The following is a 15410-nucleotide window of genomic DNA, read 5'->3' as shown; positions in this document are numbered from 1 at the left end:
TCTTGGGCTCACAACGTCTGCGGCTTCCTGAGGTGGAGCTACCGACTAGTTGTTGACTGTAACAGGCCTTTTTTTCGCCGCCACCCCCAATCCTTTTCGTTTCTCCTGGAAGGAACCTGGAGAGGGCGGAGTCTAACGTTTTGAAAAAGGGAACGTGGGACCCTACCAAGACCGAGTTAGTGTGAGGGTCCTCCACAAAGTTTCTGCAGGGGAGAAAGAAACCGCGTTTCCTGGGCTGTCGCACGCGCGTGTTGGCGGTGTGTGTGTGTCTGTGTGTGTGCACACATGGCTGTGCGTGCGTGCATGTGGGCGCGTGCTTGTGGAGAGCCAGGCAGAAGGATGGGAGTGGCAAATACAAAAGCTGCACGTTTGCTAGTTACTGCATGTCCTAATCAGTAAATGTACCTTGTTTAACAATCCCATTGTTTAAAGAAAATACAAACCAATAGGGTTTTGGTGGTGGTGTTTTTGAAAGTTCACTTAGACTTCCTGAGTAAATTTAGTGATTTTTTTTTAATGTAAATGTCTTCTGTTCTGGAATTCAAAGCCATCTATTCTACCTGTGGGCTTCCGTTCTACGATTTGGCAAAGGAAAACGGAAGAATTAAAATATTATATAAGTTGAACAGTCAAAAGAAAGATGCGAAATGGTAAGTGCCTTGTGCTATATTTCCAATCTGCACTGGGTGTCCACTAGGCATATTGTGGCTATTTGAGCACTTGAAATAGGGTTATTGCAACTGAAAAATTGAACTGTTAATGTTTATTTTAAAATTTAAAAACTGATTTCAGTTACTGAAAACTTTTTTAAGTATGTGTGGAACAACCAAAATATATGAGTCTATTTTTTCAACTTAAACTTTATGAAATCTAAATTCAGCATTGGAATTGAAATATGCTGTAAGTATCAACTAATAGTGGGATTTCAAAGACAGTAGCAGAAATTTAAAACACAGAATATTGAATAGCAAATTAACAATTTTTATGTTGATTACAAGTAAATTTTACCTGTTTTTAATGGGACTACTGGAACATTTAAAGCTATACACGTGGCTGACATATTTGCATTAGATAAGGCTGGCTTAAAGTGTTAAAACACAGAATACTACTACCTTGTTTATAGATATACTATGGGCCCAGTGCACGAATTCGTGCACCTTGAAAGGAACTGTGGGCCATGAGGCTGTGGTAGGCACAGGGGTGGGTCTCAGCCCATCCTCCTCAGCCCCACCTGGCACCTCCTGCAGTGGGCCCTGTCCCCTGTCTGCTGGCAGCCCCCGCCCCTGCCACTGCAGCTGCTCTGGCATGGAGCTACTGGGGCTGGTGCAAGCAGGGGGGTGCGTAGAGTGGGGAGGCTGCTACCCCGATTGCCCCTCAGAAGCAGGGGAATATGGAGAAGCCCTCAGGGACAATTGGGGCTGGCAGCCGGTGCTTGTACCTGCCGATGGAGCTAAGCAATCAGTACTGGCACCGGCAGCAGGTGCAAGCAGCATCTCTGGCTCTGGCTTTGGGTGTGAGCAGGGCCAGCACTGGCAGTGCACTGGCAGCAGGTGCGAGCGCCAGGGAGCAAAGAATTTCAGTAACCACTGAGGCTCAACCCGATGACAGTGACCAGTGCCCTGCCTTGGTCTGGCACTCCCGCTCACCTGTTCCACCATACCGTGTGGCTTATACCCATCATGTTCCCTGCTCTGTGGCCTGCTGCTGACGCCCGTCAGTGTTCCGCATGCACCACTTGGTGGTTAGCACACGTTATAGCAACCAGTTGTTTGGTTGTTCCACCGTTAGATCTATTTGCATGTTAATTAGGATTTTATATATAGATTTCTTAAATAGTGAATATGAAAACATATGGACAGGATGGATACACACCAACTTCAGGATTCTGGTCATCTCGCAAAAGGGAGGCCAAAGGGTAGTAGAGAGATTCAAATAACTTGTATCTGAAAGGTCATCATCTCACTGTGATAGAGCCCTACTAAGTTTCTTTAGATGTTTTAAAATATCAAAGTAAATATTGAAAAGGAAAGCACAGGTAGAGAGCTGTGATGAATACTGTGATCTTTCCTTTGCCAGAGGGAAATTCAGAATTAAAACTAGTGTGGCCAAAAACTTTTTTAAAAAATTATTTTTTTATTGATTTTAGATAGAGGAGAGGGAGAGAGAGAGAAACATCGATGACAGAGACACATCTACTGGCTGCCTCCTGCATGCCCCCTACTGGGATTGAGCCCACAACCTGGGCATGTGCCCTGACCCGAAATGGAACCCAGGACCTCTTGGTCCATGGGATGACGCTCAATCCACTGAGCCACATCAGCCAGGCAACACTTACTGTTGGGTTTTTTCCTGATGAGTTACTATCTTAAATAATTTACTCCAAAAATAAAATGACTTTGTCTTGGCATTGCTACCCAAAAGGGGTAAAATGCTATTTAAAAAGTTATGAATCACTGACTGCATAGAACAGATTACCTATTCAACAGTATTATTAATTTATTTTTCTGACATAATAAGAAGGCTGAGGGAAGATGGTTCCTTATATTGCTTCTGTAGTTCAATAATGTCAAGGATGGCATCTATGATTTTCTTGCTTTTCCCTCATGATACTCAGGATTGTTTTTAACCAGCAATAATCTATCAATACCTTCTAAACAAGGTATTTTTTACAGTAAGAAGGAAGAAGAGAATGATTGTTGGACAAGCAATTAACAATTATCTACAATGGTCTAGATTTTTTTATTGTTGATGCTATTACAGATGTCCATTTCCCCCTCCAATTGCTCCCCTCCCACCAGCCAGCCACCCACCTTCACCCCATTGCTTTCTGTGTCCCTGGGCTACGCATATACTATGTTCTTTGGCTATTCTCTTCCAATCAACCTTCCCCTCCTCCCCACTGAGATATGCCTCTGGTCCTATTTTTTTCATCAGTTTATTTTGTTAATTAGATTCCACATGTAAGTGAGTTCATACGGTATTTGTCTTTCTCTGACTGGTTTACTGGTATTTTGCTTAGCATCATAATCTCCAGATCCATCCTTGCTATTGTAAAGGGTAAGAGTTCCTTCTCTTACATTTACACAGTGGAATACTGCAATGGTCTAGATCACATGTGTCAAACACAAGGCCCACGGGCCAAATCCGTCCCGCCAGGCCTTGCTATGTGGCCCGCACCGCGCTGTCATCACTGCACTCCGCTGCGTTTCCATCACAATGACAGTTTATGACTGTTCAGTAAACCATTCGGCCCGCGATTTAGGCTGGATTTTAGATTTTGGCCCCTTCTCTGATTGAGTTCGACACCCCTAGTCTAGATTTAAGAAATATAGACAGAGGGAATAGAACAAGACCATTCTACTTAAAATTCCTGAAACATAAAGAAAATCTTTCAGAAATTAGCAGAAATGAGTTATGGATTTTAATGAACATTTAAAAATAATTACACCTTTTTAAACTTAGAAAACATGTTTAGGTGTTAATTAAATTGACAAATTCACTCAGTAAATATTTGTGCCAATGACATTAGTATATCATTGTACTAGGTCCTATGAGAGATATAAAATATGATATTCCCTGCCTTCAAGAAACTACTACAAAACTTTTTGTATTATACTTTCTACTTTATAAAACTCTTTCACATACAATAAATATTTGGAAATCATAACTCTTTACAGAAGAAATTTTTTTCTGATAAATAGTAGGCCCTCTAAATCCCTACCTATACCTCTCTGGCTTTTTACCACTTTAATATTCTAGGGCAGAGTTCAGCTGCAGGAATCTGCATTCCTTTGCATTCCAAAAGTGGAAGAAAGTCCTACCCAGTGTAATTAGGACAATTTGGAAGTGCTTGAGAATTATCAACCTCCCATCTCAGCATCCATTATGCAATATCATACAGAAACTATTTTGCCCCTCACATGGGATGACTTTGTGGCATGTATTTCATACACTTCCCCTGAATTTTCCAGTAGGATTACACTCGTAATTACTAGTGGCAGCTGGCTTAGTAAGGCACCCTTATTTACTGCCTTCCCTTCTTTGTCTCACGTCCCCACCTCCTACGGGTGTTTCCTGAATCCTCCAGATAAACTACCAGCACTCAAATCCTTGTCTCAGGGTTATAGTGGGCATTTCCACTAGGTTATTTCCACATACCCACCCCTAAGCTGTGTGTCAGTTCAGTGGGTGGGCACATGATTCAAGCCAAGCCAATCTGAATTCTTCCCAGGGATTTTCTTAAAACAAAATTTGGGAAAAAGGGGAGAAAAGAGACCTCTCCTCTCTTTTTGAAAATGTCCCCATTTTTGTATTTCTAGTACAACAGTGCTTGGCACAAAATAGAAACTAGCTAAATATTTATAGACTCTTCAATTAATACAATTCCTACAACTTTTTTTTTTTTTTTTTTTTTTTTTTGCTGCTAACCCACATTTATAAGACATTAATTTTTAAATGTCTGAAATACGCTTGTTGAAGTATATCATACCATCACAGCATCGCCTGTAGTAGTTAAGAACATGGACTCGGGAGCCAGATGCTTGAGAATTAACTCTGCCACGTGCCAGTTGTTAAACTGTGCTTGTTATTTGTCTGTTGTCTCTCAGCTCTTTTCTCCTTCTACTCTCTCCTCTGTGTTGCAAGGGTACTGGAATCCTAAAAGAGACACCTCCCAGACTCACTTGCCAGCTAGTGTCAGGTTCAGTTCTGCTAATGGGAGGTTCAAAGGCAAGAGGAGGATAGAAGGCATTTTTCTTCTTCAGGCTCCAGAAGCCTCAGCAGCACTGAGCTTTTCTACTCTGGCTCTCGGAGTGGGGGGCCTGCTAAAGTCAGCTGGCTTCCTGCAAAGCAGCCGCAGAGATAGTTCTAATCCTGCAACAGTTATGTTCCAAAAGCTCGGAAGGGCAGCACTGTGGATAACACTACTTTCTCTTTGTTCCCCCAGTGCTAGCATAGGAGCTCTTCTGGTAGTTACCTCTGATAACAATACGTTCTCCACCACTTCTTGCTTATCTAGCCCTTCTATAAGGATTCCCTCGATAATAGAAGTAATATTCCCTCTGAAATAACCAAAGTGTCTTTTCTTTTCCTGACTGGATACTGACTGATAATGTGGCCATGGACAGTAATTTATTCTCTTTGCTTCTGTGACTTCCCTATAATAGGAAATATTCGGTGTTTCACCGAAAATAAGACATCCTCCGAAAATAAGACCTAGTGCATAGAAAGATAAGACATCCCCTGAAAATAAGACCTAGCGCAACTTTGGGAGAAAAAATTAATATAAGACAGTCTTATTTTCGGGGAAACAGGGTAGTATATCTCATTAGCATTATTAGGATTAAGTGGGCTAATATTTTTAGAGCACTTAGAACAGTGCCTGACAGAAAGCAGATACTATGATGGTTAAATGGCAATGTTTCAGACTCTATTGTTAATGTAAATGGCAATAGCAATATAATTTTTAAAATCTAAGGTCTTGCTCCATATACCATCCCTTTGTACAACCTACCCCATAATCTTCCCTTGCTTATCATGATCACTTCCCTACCTATCATGCCTGTCTTATCCTTTGCTCAACTCTTCTTCATAAAACAGCATATATGTTTTTTAGTGTCTTTCTCTCACTTGCTTTAGACAAAATAGACATTTGGGAGGTCAGTAGAATTAAGTGTTTTTATGAATATTGTATTATAGGATGCTGCAGTGGTGAGAGGGGTATGCAGGGTGAGAAACAACACTGGAAGTGGAAGGCAATTCTATATAATAAAAGCCTAATATGCTAAGTGTCCAACTGTTTGACCAGTCCCTATGAAGGTTACTAACCACTTGGGCAGACGCTCTGGTCGGTAGGTTAGCTTGCTGTTGGGGTCTGGCCGATCAGGACAGGGCAAGACAGACCAGACACACCCTGAAACCCTCCACTGTCCCTGCCTGGCCCCAATCATGCACCGGTGAGGTCCCTCAGCCTGGCCTGTACCCTCTCCCAATCTGGGACCCCTCAGGCAATGTTGGAGAGCTGGTTTCAGCCCAATCCCCACAGGCCAAGATGAAGCACTGCACTGGTGCACAAAATCTGTGCACTGGGCCTCTAGTAAGTTATATTAGAACCTGAAGATGAATCTAGAACCTTCATAGTGGTTCTAGATTCATCTTCAGGTTTTAATATAACTTAGTAGAGGGACCTCATGTAGAAGAAAAGCTTGAGAAATAGATTATTTTGGTTAAATTGCATCTACTCTAAGAGTATCTTACACTTGTGTGGAGTTATTTCATTGACTTCAGTTTTGAGATATTGAAAATATACTTGTTTTTGATCTTGTACTCAGCAGGGAGAGCAGACTTAGGTTCTGGGGCTACATTTACTCCATTACCAAGATTCTGAAGACAAGGCCCTCCCCGCCACAAAAACAAATAAACCAGTCACCCAAAGTAGGAATGAGAGGCTTAGAGATTACTGAATAGACAGAATTCTGCTGTAGCTTGTACAAAGAATTTGTTTCAGAAATTCCTAGAATTTCCGTTGAAGTTTAACAAAGTAAACTTAATGACCTTTAATCTTTCAGCTTGTCCTCCAAGGTGTAAATACTTCTCTATCTTTATTAAATTAGTCCAATCTTCAATTATGCATAATTGTATTTTTTTTAGTCTAATAGAATTCTAGGTTTTAAATATAGTTAGATATCTTTTAAAGTACATCTGAAAATCTCATATTGTTTGTGAACATGTTTTTAAATACAATCAAACTATTGAACATTGTGACAAAATATAGGGAATAAAGTATAAATATGTCATGAGTGTTTATGTTTATCCCAGAATTTGCAATTTTCAGCCATTACCAAATTTTAAACTATCATTGGCTAGATAGAAAATCAGCATAGTGAAACCATGTCACCTACGGCCTGTCCTCTGGTAGGCCCGGCCAGGACACTTTTCTTTAGTCCCCAATGTTCAATTCAGGAATTCACACCATAAAGATAGCTCTAGCAAGTACAACAACATTGTTCTGCATGTCCTTCCTTCCCTCCGCTTTAACTATAGACGTAGAGCCTTCCTCAGCCCAAGAAATAACCCACTTTACAAGTGGAGTGAACAAACATGTTCTGATCTTTGCGCTAAACTGGTAGTTCTGAAATACTATCCCCAACAAGGAAGTATATCACTTACTCCAGAAGGTAGCCAGCACTCATTCTCTGCTAAGATTGAGGTAGAAATTTACTCACTTGAAGCAGTCAGCCTGGCATACCTACAAATGAAATCTGACTGAAATAACTGCTAGCAGAACAGACCAGATCTTATAATTTCCTTTATTAGATTCCATGTACCCAAGACTTGGAGAAATGATCTCTCTGTTGCTGCCTCACTTGTATGGTACGCTGTGTCCACTGCTTGGAACTCCTTATCCAACCTAACAATTCCAGTTCAGCATAACATCCCAGTTATCCTCAATAACACAGAATTTCTGAGGATATTAGAAAAATATTTGCAAGAAGTAATCCTTGCAGTTTCCTTCTCAGAGACTGAATACCAATGTAAAAGGCTTGGGGATTTCATATTGAAGATTTATCAGTTGTTAATCTTAGCAATAGATAAGGAGCACTTTTTATATATATTTTTTAATTGATTTTTTTTTTTTTTTACAGAGAGGAAGGGAGAGGGATAGAGAATTAGAAACATCGATGAGAGAGAAACATCGACCAGCTGCCTCCTGCACACTCCCCACTGGGGATGTGCCCCACAACCAAGGTACATGCCCTTGACCCGAATAGAGCCTGGGACCCTTCAGTCTGCAGGCTGATGCTCTATCCACTGAGCCAAACCGGTTAGGGCAGACTGGGAGCACATTTGCTTGGAGTTGCTGATACTTACAAAGCACATGTGCACCTTTATCTCACAGCCCTTGTAGAAGATGCACTGCAGAAGTAGGAAGTCTCAATGTTTGATAAGGTAACTATATTTGTTAACAGGATAGATGAAATAGCCAAGAGAGGTCATGATAACTATTTCCAGGCAGTCAAGTCTCTTTATCCTCATTCACAAGGATTGGTTATGCTCTGTCATAACCAGCAGTTAACTAGTAATTTCCACTCTGTCACATTCCCATCACTTGCCATTATTCCTTCAGCCTTATCAACTATTCTTCATGATCTTGCTAAGAATAACCCTCAAATGTGCCTGGAATTGTTTTCTGTATCAAAATGCTTCTTCTTCCCTGAAATTGACTTAGCTGTTGGCTGTCAGCAACAGTTTTACAGGATGAGGAGAGAAGTGGCAAACACTGCCAGTTCAGGAAATTCAGAGAAGATATACTTGCTGCATTCTGAGCAGAGTGCATATGTAGCTATCTGAGGAAACTTGCAGTTTGGCTGCCAGTCACACTCCTCAAGGGAGTTACTCGCTCTATACGAAGAGCTTCTGGAGAATGGCCCAAAAGAGGGAAATGGTGATACAAAGACTGTAAGTATGTGCCATTTGAGTTCTCAGGTCATAGGCTGGAGTTTGAGCCTAATCTCAACAATATCGTTACAAAGCAGTTATTGAAGACAGGAACTGGTGGATCTATGAGTACAATGTAGGAGCTTATAGCATGAAGCATAACAAAACGATGACTCAACTTTTTAAAAATAGGTAAGTTATACTCACTTCCTCTCAAATGATTCCTTTATTTTTCGGAATCATATTGTATTCTTCGGCTTTCATTGTTAAGGGCTAAATTGTTCTTGACTATTTTGAATGCAGTGCTCTGCAAGTGAAAAAATGTCATAGTCTTAAAAAAAAACAACCAGCATACACATTTTTTTATGTGTGTGTGTGAACTTAAGTTTTCTTTTATCTTGGGTAGATGCCTAGGAGTGGAATCTCCTAGTGGGTAAATGTATATTTAAAATTTGAGAAACTACCAAATTGTTTTCTATAGTAACTATCATTTTACCTTACCACTAGAGATGTATGTGTTCCAATTTTACCATATCTTCAACAATACTTGCTTTTTTCTTTTTGATTTGGCCATCCTAGTGGGCACCAAGTGGTATCTTATTGCTTACTAAGGTTTTTTAATTAGCATTTCCCTAATGATTAGTGATGTTGCATGAATTTTCATATGCTTAGTAGCCATTAGTCATTGGTTTTTTTTAGCATAAACTAAGACTTGTATCTTATGAATAGGAGGATAAATTTTTGCACATGCACATATCTAAATATAAATATGAATAGGAGGATAAAATTTTGCACATATTTAAATATAAATTTTTGCACACCCAAAGTATATTATGCTAGGCATATTACAACTTAATTCACATTATTACTTTTATCACTTTCTGAACTATGAATGACCCTTATAACAACTCCACTTATCCCTCTTATCTTTTGTACTATTTTTATATAGTCCATTTTCACATTATAAAAACCCACAAGACATTATTATTATTGCTGTTTTAAACAAATAATACTCTTAAATTGTACATACTTACCCTATGTTCTTTTTCTCTTTCTTAGGATTTAGGACCATATCCTTAAGCAGTAACTTCTCTCAGCTTTTGTTTTTCTGAAAACATCTATATTTTGCCTTAATTCTTGAGAGCTTTCCCCCTGGATTAGCATTTCTTTTCTTCAGTAATTTAATGATGTCATTCTATGGTCTTCTGGATTTCCTGGTTCTGTTGAACAATTAGAATTCAGACTTAGTGCTGCTTTTAAAGTTTACTATATCTTTTCCCTCTGGTTCCTAAGATTTTCTGCCTTTAGTTTTCAAATTTTTTATTATGACACACTCCAGATAATACTTTCTACTAGAGCAGATTTGACCTTTACCTTGTTAGGCAGAATCAACTCCTATAGTAGGTAGAATGATAGGGGATGATTATCTCAAAACAGTGAGAGATTGAGCTGTATGTATCCAGGCTGGGTTATAAAGTTTTAGTAAGATCCAGTTCACCTCTGGCTCATTCCTATTCCTCAGACACGGTCACATGGGTTTGTTTTTACTTTTAATTTTTTAAGATTATTGATGGTATTACAGATGTCCCCCATTCTACCCTCCCCTCCCCCTTTCACCCATCCTTCATCATACTATTGTCTGCCTGTGTCACACTGTTTTTTTTTTTTTTTTTTTTTTTTTTTTTTTACATTTTTATTTCAGAGAGGAAAGGAGAGAACGCAAGAGTAAGAGCAAGAGAAACATCAATGATGAGAATCATTGGTCGGCTGCCTCCTGCACACCCCATATTAGGGTTCAAACTTGCAACCCCGGCATGTGTCCTTGACCGGAATCGAACCTGGGACCCTTCAGTCCACAAGTTGACGCTCTATCCATTGAGCCAAACCAGCTAGGGCTGTCACACTGGATTCAATTGAGGTCTTGGCAATCTCTGTTACCTTAGCCCTGAGAAAATTCATTCTGCCCTTTGGGGGGTTTGAAGCTTGTCTTTCCACATTCCTATCTACACAGCTTCAAAATACAGCAGATGTTTTCAGGAACAGACCAATGAAGTGCTTTTGGCTCTCACTCCAGCCAGACTTTTGTTTACAAAGTTCGATGAAACCCTAGATTTCACTTTGTCTTTTAGAGGCTTCTGACACAATTCTCTAGCCTCTCCTACCACCTGAGAATTCAGCCTATCTGTGTGGAAAATAGATCATTATATACATTTATGTGTCCTCTAGTTTCCAACTGATTGTTAACGCCACATAATTGCTAAAAACTTAGTAGATTCTCTTTCCCTTTATAAAAGTCCTTTTGCTTGGGCCTAGTCAGATTGATTCTTGAACCTAAAATGTACAAATTGTTCCCCCAGATCATCAACATACCTATGAAGCACTCTTCCCTGTCTGGAATTTCAGTTTGGATTATTTTCTGATTGCTTCAATATAACTCCAATGTATTTTAAAAGATGAATTTTGCAATCTGTCCACCTCTTCACCCCTGCCCTGCCCCAATTGTGGCAGTGGGGGCTTTTAGAAAATCACTTTTTTGGTTGACATTTATATAGTTCATAATGATTCACAAAACCTAGTTAACTTTTTGTGTATTTTTTAAAAATATATTTTTATTGATTTCAGGGGCAGAGAGATAGAAACATCAATGATGACAGAGAATCATTGATCGGCTGCCTCCTGCATGCCCCACTCTGTGGATCGAGCCCACAACCCAAGCATGTGCCCTGACTGGGAATCAAACCGTGACCTCCTGATTCATAGGTCAATGCTCAACCACTGAACCATGCTGCCCAGGCAGTTAACATTTTTTGAAGAAAAACAAAATAACATTGGTTACCATTTTTTTTTTTTTCCATTGAAAATGCTACCAGTGGAATGAGGTTTTTACTTTTTCTTAACTTGGAATTTTCATTTCATTTATTCAAAAATATGTTTTTTAACTATATCACCAAGCTGAAACTCTAAAGTGAATATGCAGTTAGCCCTAAAGACCAGAGATCTCCCCCTAAGTGGATGTGCCTGTTTGATAATTCTTCAGAGTGCTTATCCTACTCTTCTCACTGTCTTTGAAACAACTTGAAAATATTAAGATTCATCTTTGAGAAGCTATTATATGTGCAGAATAATGGTTTCAGTTTTTTACATTAACTATGCAACTTGAGAGAACAATATTTATATGCGACTAATCTTAGGTAGAGTATACTACATTTTGGCTAACTATATGAGTTAATAATTATTGAGAATTTATTTACTGTTCTATGGTGGTGATGGGATTATCAAATCCTATCTAATAAAAGAGTAATATGCAAATTTACCATCACTCCAACACACAAAGATGGCTGCCCCCATGTGGACAAAAGATGGCCATAATATGGCTGGCAGGGAGGTAAGTTGTGGGTGATCAGCCCAGCAGGGGAGAGCAGTTGGGAGGGACCAGGCCTGCAAGGGAGGGCAGTTAGAGGTGACCAGGCCAGCAAAGCAATGCAGCAAAGCAATGCAACCAGGCCTGCAGGGGAGGACATTTAGGGGTGACCAGGCCAGCAGGAGAGAGCAGTTAGGCATCAATCAAGCTGGTAGGGGAGTGGTTAGGGGTAATCAGGCTGGCAGGCAGAAGCAGTTAGGGGCAATCAGGCAGGCAAGGAAGCGAGTGGTTGGGAGCCAGCAGTCCTGGATCGTGAGAGAGATGTCCGAGGTGGGATCGGGCCAACATGGGCAGTTGGACATTCCTTGAGTGGTCCCAGATTTGAGAGGGTGCAAGCTGAGCTGAGGGACACACTCCCCTCCTCCCATGCATGAATTTCATGCACTGGGCCTCTAGTGTACATATATATATACATATACATATACATATACATATACATATACATATATATATATATATATATATATATATATATATATATATAGTATTCTCTTTCACTCAGGATTTTGCTATTTGGTTTTATTATCAGACTAGGAGCCCAGTGCATGAAATTTGTACACTGCAGGGGAGGAGTGTGGTGTCCCTTAGCCCAGCCTGTACCTTCTACAATCTGGGACCCCTCGGGAAATGTCAGACTGTTGGTTGGGATTGGGACTAAACAGGCAGTTGGACATCCCTCTCACAATACGAGACTGCTGGCTCCTAACTGCTTGTCTGCCTGATTGCCCCTAACTGCTTCTGCCTGCCAGCATGATGACCCCCTAACCTTTCCCCTGCTGGTCTGATTAACACCAAACTGCTCCCCTGCCGGCCCGATTGTCCCCAACTGCTCTCTCCTGCTGGCCTGATCTCACTCCAAAATGCTTACCCCTGCTGCCCTTCCCTGCCTGATCACCCCTAATTGCCCTCAACTGATAGCCTAATCTCACCCCCCTCCCCCCCAATCTGGGACTCTTAGGATGAGAAGTTCAAATTTTTAAGGTAACTGAATAAGTGATAGGAATTTCAATAACTAGCAAAACTCAGATCATTTATTTCTACACAATCCTGCCAGATTGACACTGCTATGGATAAATTCCAGTTTACAGAATTGCTACTTACACTTATAGGATAGGGGACCTACTTTGGAAATAGTTTCAAGCCTAATTCATAATTATTTTATTGCTAAATACTTATGTTATAATTTGTGAGATACTGAACTCTGGCAAAGTTTGGCAAATAAAGTGCTATATTGATATCATTTAGGAAAGGGAAAACTCTGGTAAGATTATTTTATTAGAAGACTAAGGTAACAGAGCAATATTGTATATATAAAGTTTGGCCTATATAGTTCATTACACTGGATAGCTATAAACTTTTATGTAGTCAAATACTGTTGTGAAGTAGCGAGGTTCACAACTAATTTGTGTTCATAACCAAATAATTTCCTACAACCCAAGTTATCTTTTAAAATTTTAATTATAATCTCTTGACCACCTAATTATTACAAAAGTTAAAATATGTATTTCCCCACATTATGATTACATATCCAAAGAATTATAGAATCATAAATTTAAAAATTGAATGGTACTAGATTCCCCAAAATCTCATTTTATAATTTCTCAATCAAAAGCCTAGAAATATTAAGTAAACTATTCAAAATCATAAGCAAGCCTTTGCTACATTTAAAAAAAAATATTTTATTGATTTTTTACAAGGATAGAGAGCTAGAAACATCGATGAGAGAGAGACATCAATAAATTGCCTCCTGCACACCTCCTACTGGGGATGTGCCCATAACCAAGGTGCATGCCCTTGACTGGAATCAAATCTGGGACCTTTCAGTCCGAAGGCCGACGCTCTATCCAGTGAGCCAAACCCATTAGGGACCTTGCTAGATTTTGATTTTTACTTTTTTAAAAAATGAAGAGCAATCACTTCCCTCTTTATCATCTTTAGAAAGATGCATCATTTTAATAAAAATAAACTTCGAAAATTACTTTAGAATATATGAAATTGATGTGTTCCTGCAAAGAAATGGTTCTAAAGTTGAGTTTTAGAAATACAATCTTATTTTCCCATTTAGAACTATAACAAGATTCGAAACACAATGAGAAACACCGTTAGTATTACCTCTTTATAGGAATTTCAGTTCTCTGTCATTAGTATGCCAGGTAATTCATAATAGTGAACGAGGTTTCTTGTGTATTTAATACATCTTTTTAGAACTTCATTTGGGATTAGATTTTGTTTTTTGTTCTACCAGATTCTGTATATAATTTTTATTTTTAAAAAGGGTTTTCTATAACCAACAACCATCTATATCACACTTAAACCTTAGTTCACTGTGCATCTCGATGTTATTTCTAGTTCAGGAAGTACAGCATGAGAGTGAAGTCTTGGCATCGACGGTAAAAGTAGATTAAACATAGAAATGTTTTCCTGTTCTTCGCTGTGATGGAGTAAAGAATGAATGTAAATTGGCTGGGTTGGCTTCACCTGTAGGTTGTAAGGGAAGGCTCTATCCTAGGCCTTTCTCTTTAGCTTGTAGATGGCCACCTTTTCATTGTGTCTTTTCACTTACTTCTATGGCTGTATCTGTGCTAAAATTTTCCCTATTTATAAGGACACCAGTTGTATTAGATTCAGTATGACTTCCTCTTAATTAATTACATCTGCAATGAACTTAATTCTCCAATAAAGTCAGTTCCAATTGTGCTATAAAAACAAAAATTCAAACCAACTAAATCATACTACATTAAGTAGCAATAAGCAGGTCACCAATGCATTACATTTTTCAAGTTTATTTCTAAATTCAGAAACATTAAGTACATGCATACTCTGCAACTAATACGTGTTTCCAGGGAAAACACAGTTTAAAGAACCTAATTTTTCTTTAGTAAATCTAGATTCACAGTTGCTGGTTCCGAGTTCCTATTGATTACTAATTACCAACGCAGCTGGAGCACACAAGGCCCCAAAATACCAGCAAACTTACTGATAAGAAAACAAGCCTATTCAGAATCTGTCAAAACCAACTGTCGGGGCAACATATGGGCCAATATGAAAAAAAAAATAGCCTTCCAAACGAAATACAAATACAGAAATAGCATCCTGTCAAACTTGGGACACTAGAAAACGCCACATTAAGGTCGCTTTGGTGCGCCGGCTCTAACGGGAGGCGAACCCGGACTGGGGGAGGTCTGCAAAGGCAGCTGTGAGCGGTTTGTATGTGCGACTGGGGTGGTGAGCATCATCCGTGCTGCTTTTAAAAAAATATATATTTTATTGACTTTTTTACAGAGAGGAAGAGTTAGAAACATTGATCAGCTGCCTCCTGCACCCTCCCCCCTACTGGGAATGTGCCTGCAACCAAGGTACATGCCCTTGGCCTGAATCGAACCTGAGACCTTTCAGTCAGTCCGCAGACCAACGCTCTATCCACTGAGCCAAACCAGTTTCGGCCATCCATGCTGCTTTTATGGAACTCTCACATGGATTTTTTTTTTTATATTAAAAACTTAAAAGACAAACAAAAACCCACTATCACTTTCGAGGGACGAGAGAGGGAATA

This window comes from Pipistrellus kuhlii, unplaced genomic scaffold, assembly GCF_014108245.1.
Source record: "Pipistrellus kuhlii isolate mPipKuh1 unplaced genomic scaffold, mPipKuh1.p scaffold_m20_p_8, whole genome shotgun sequence".
Taxonomy (NCBI): domain Eukaryota; kingdom Metazoa; phylum Chordata; class Mammalia; order Chiroptera; family Vespertilionidae; genus Pipistrellus; species Pipistrellus kuhlii.
This window is presented reverse-complemented; position numbering follows the sequence as displayed.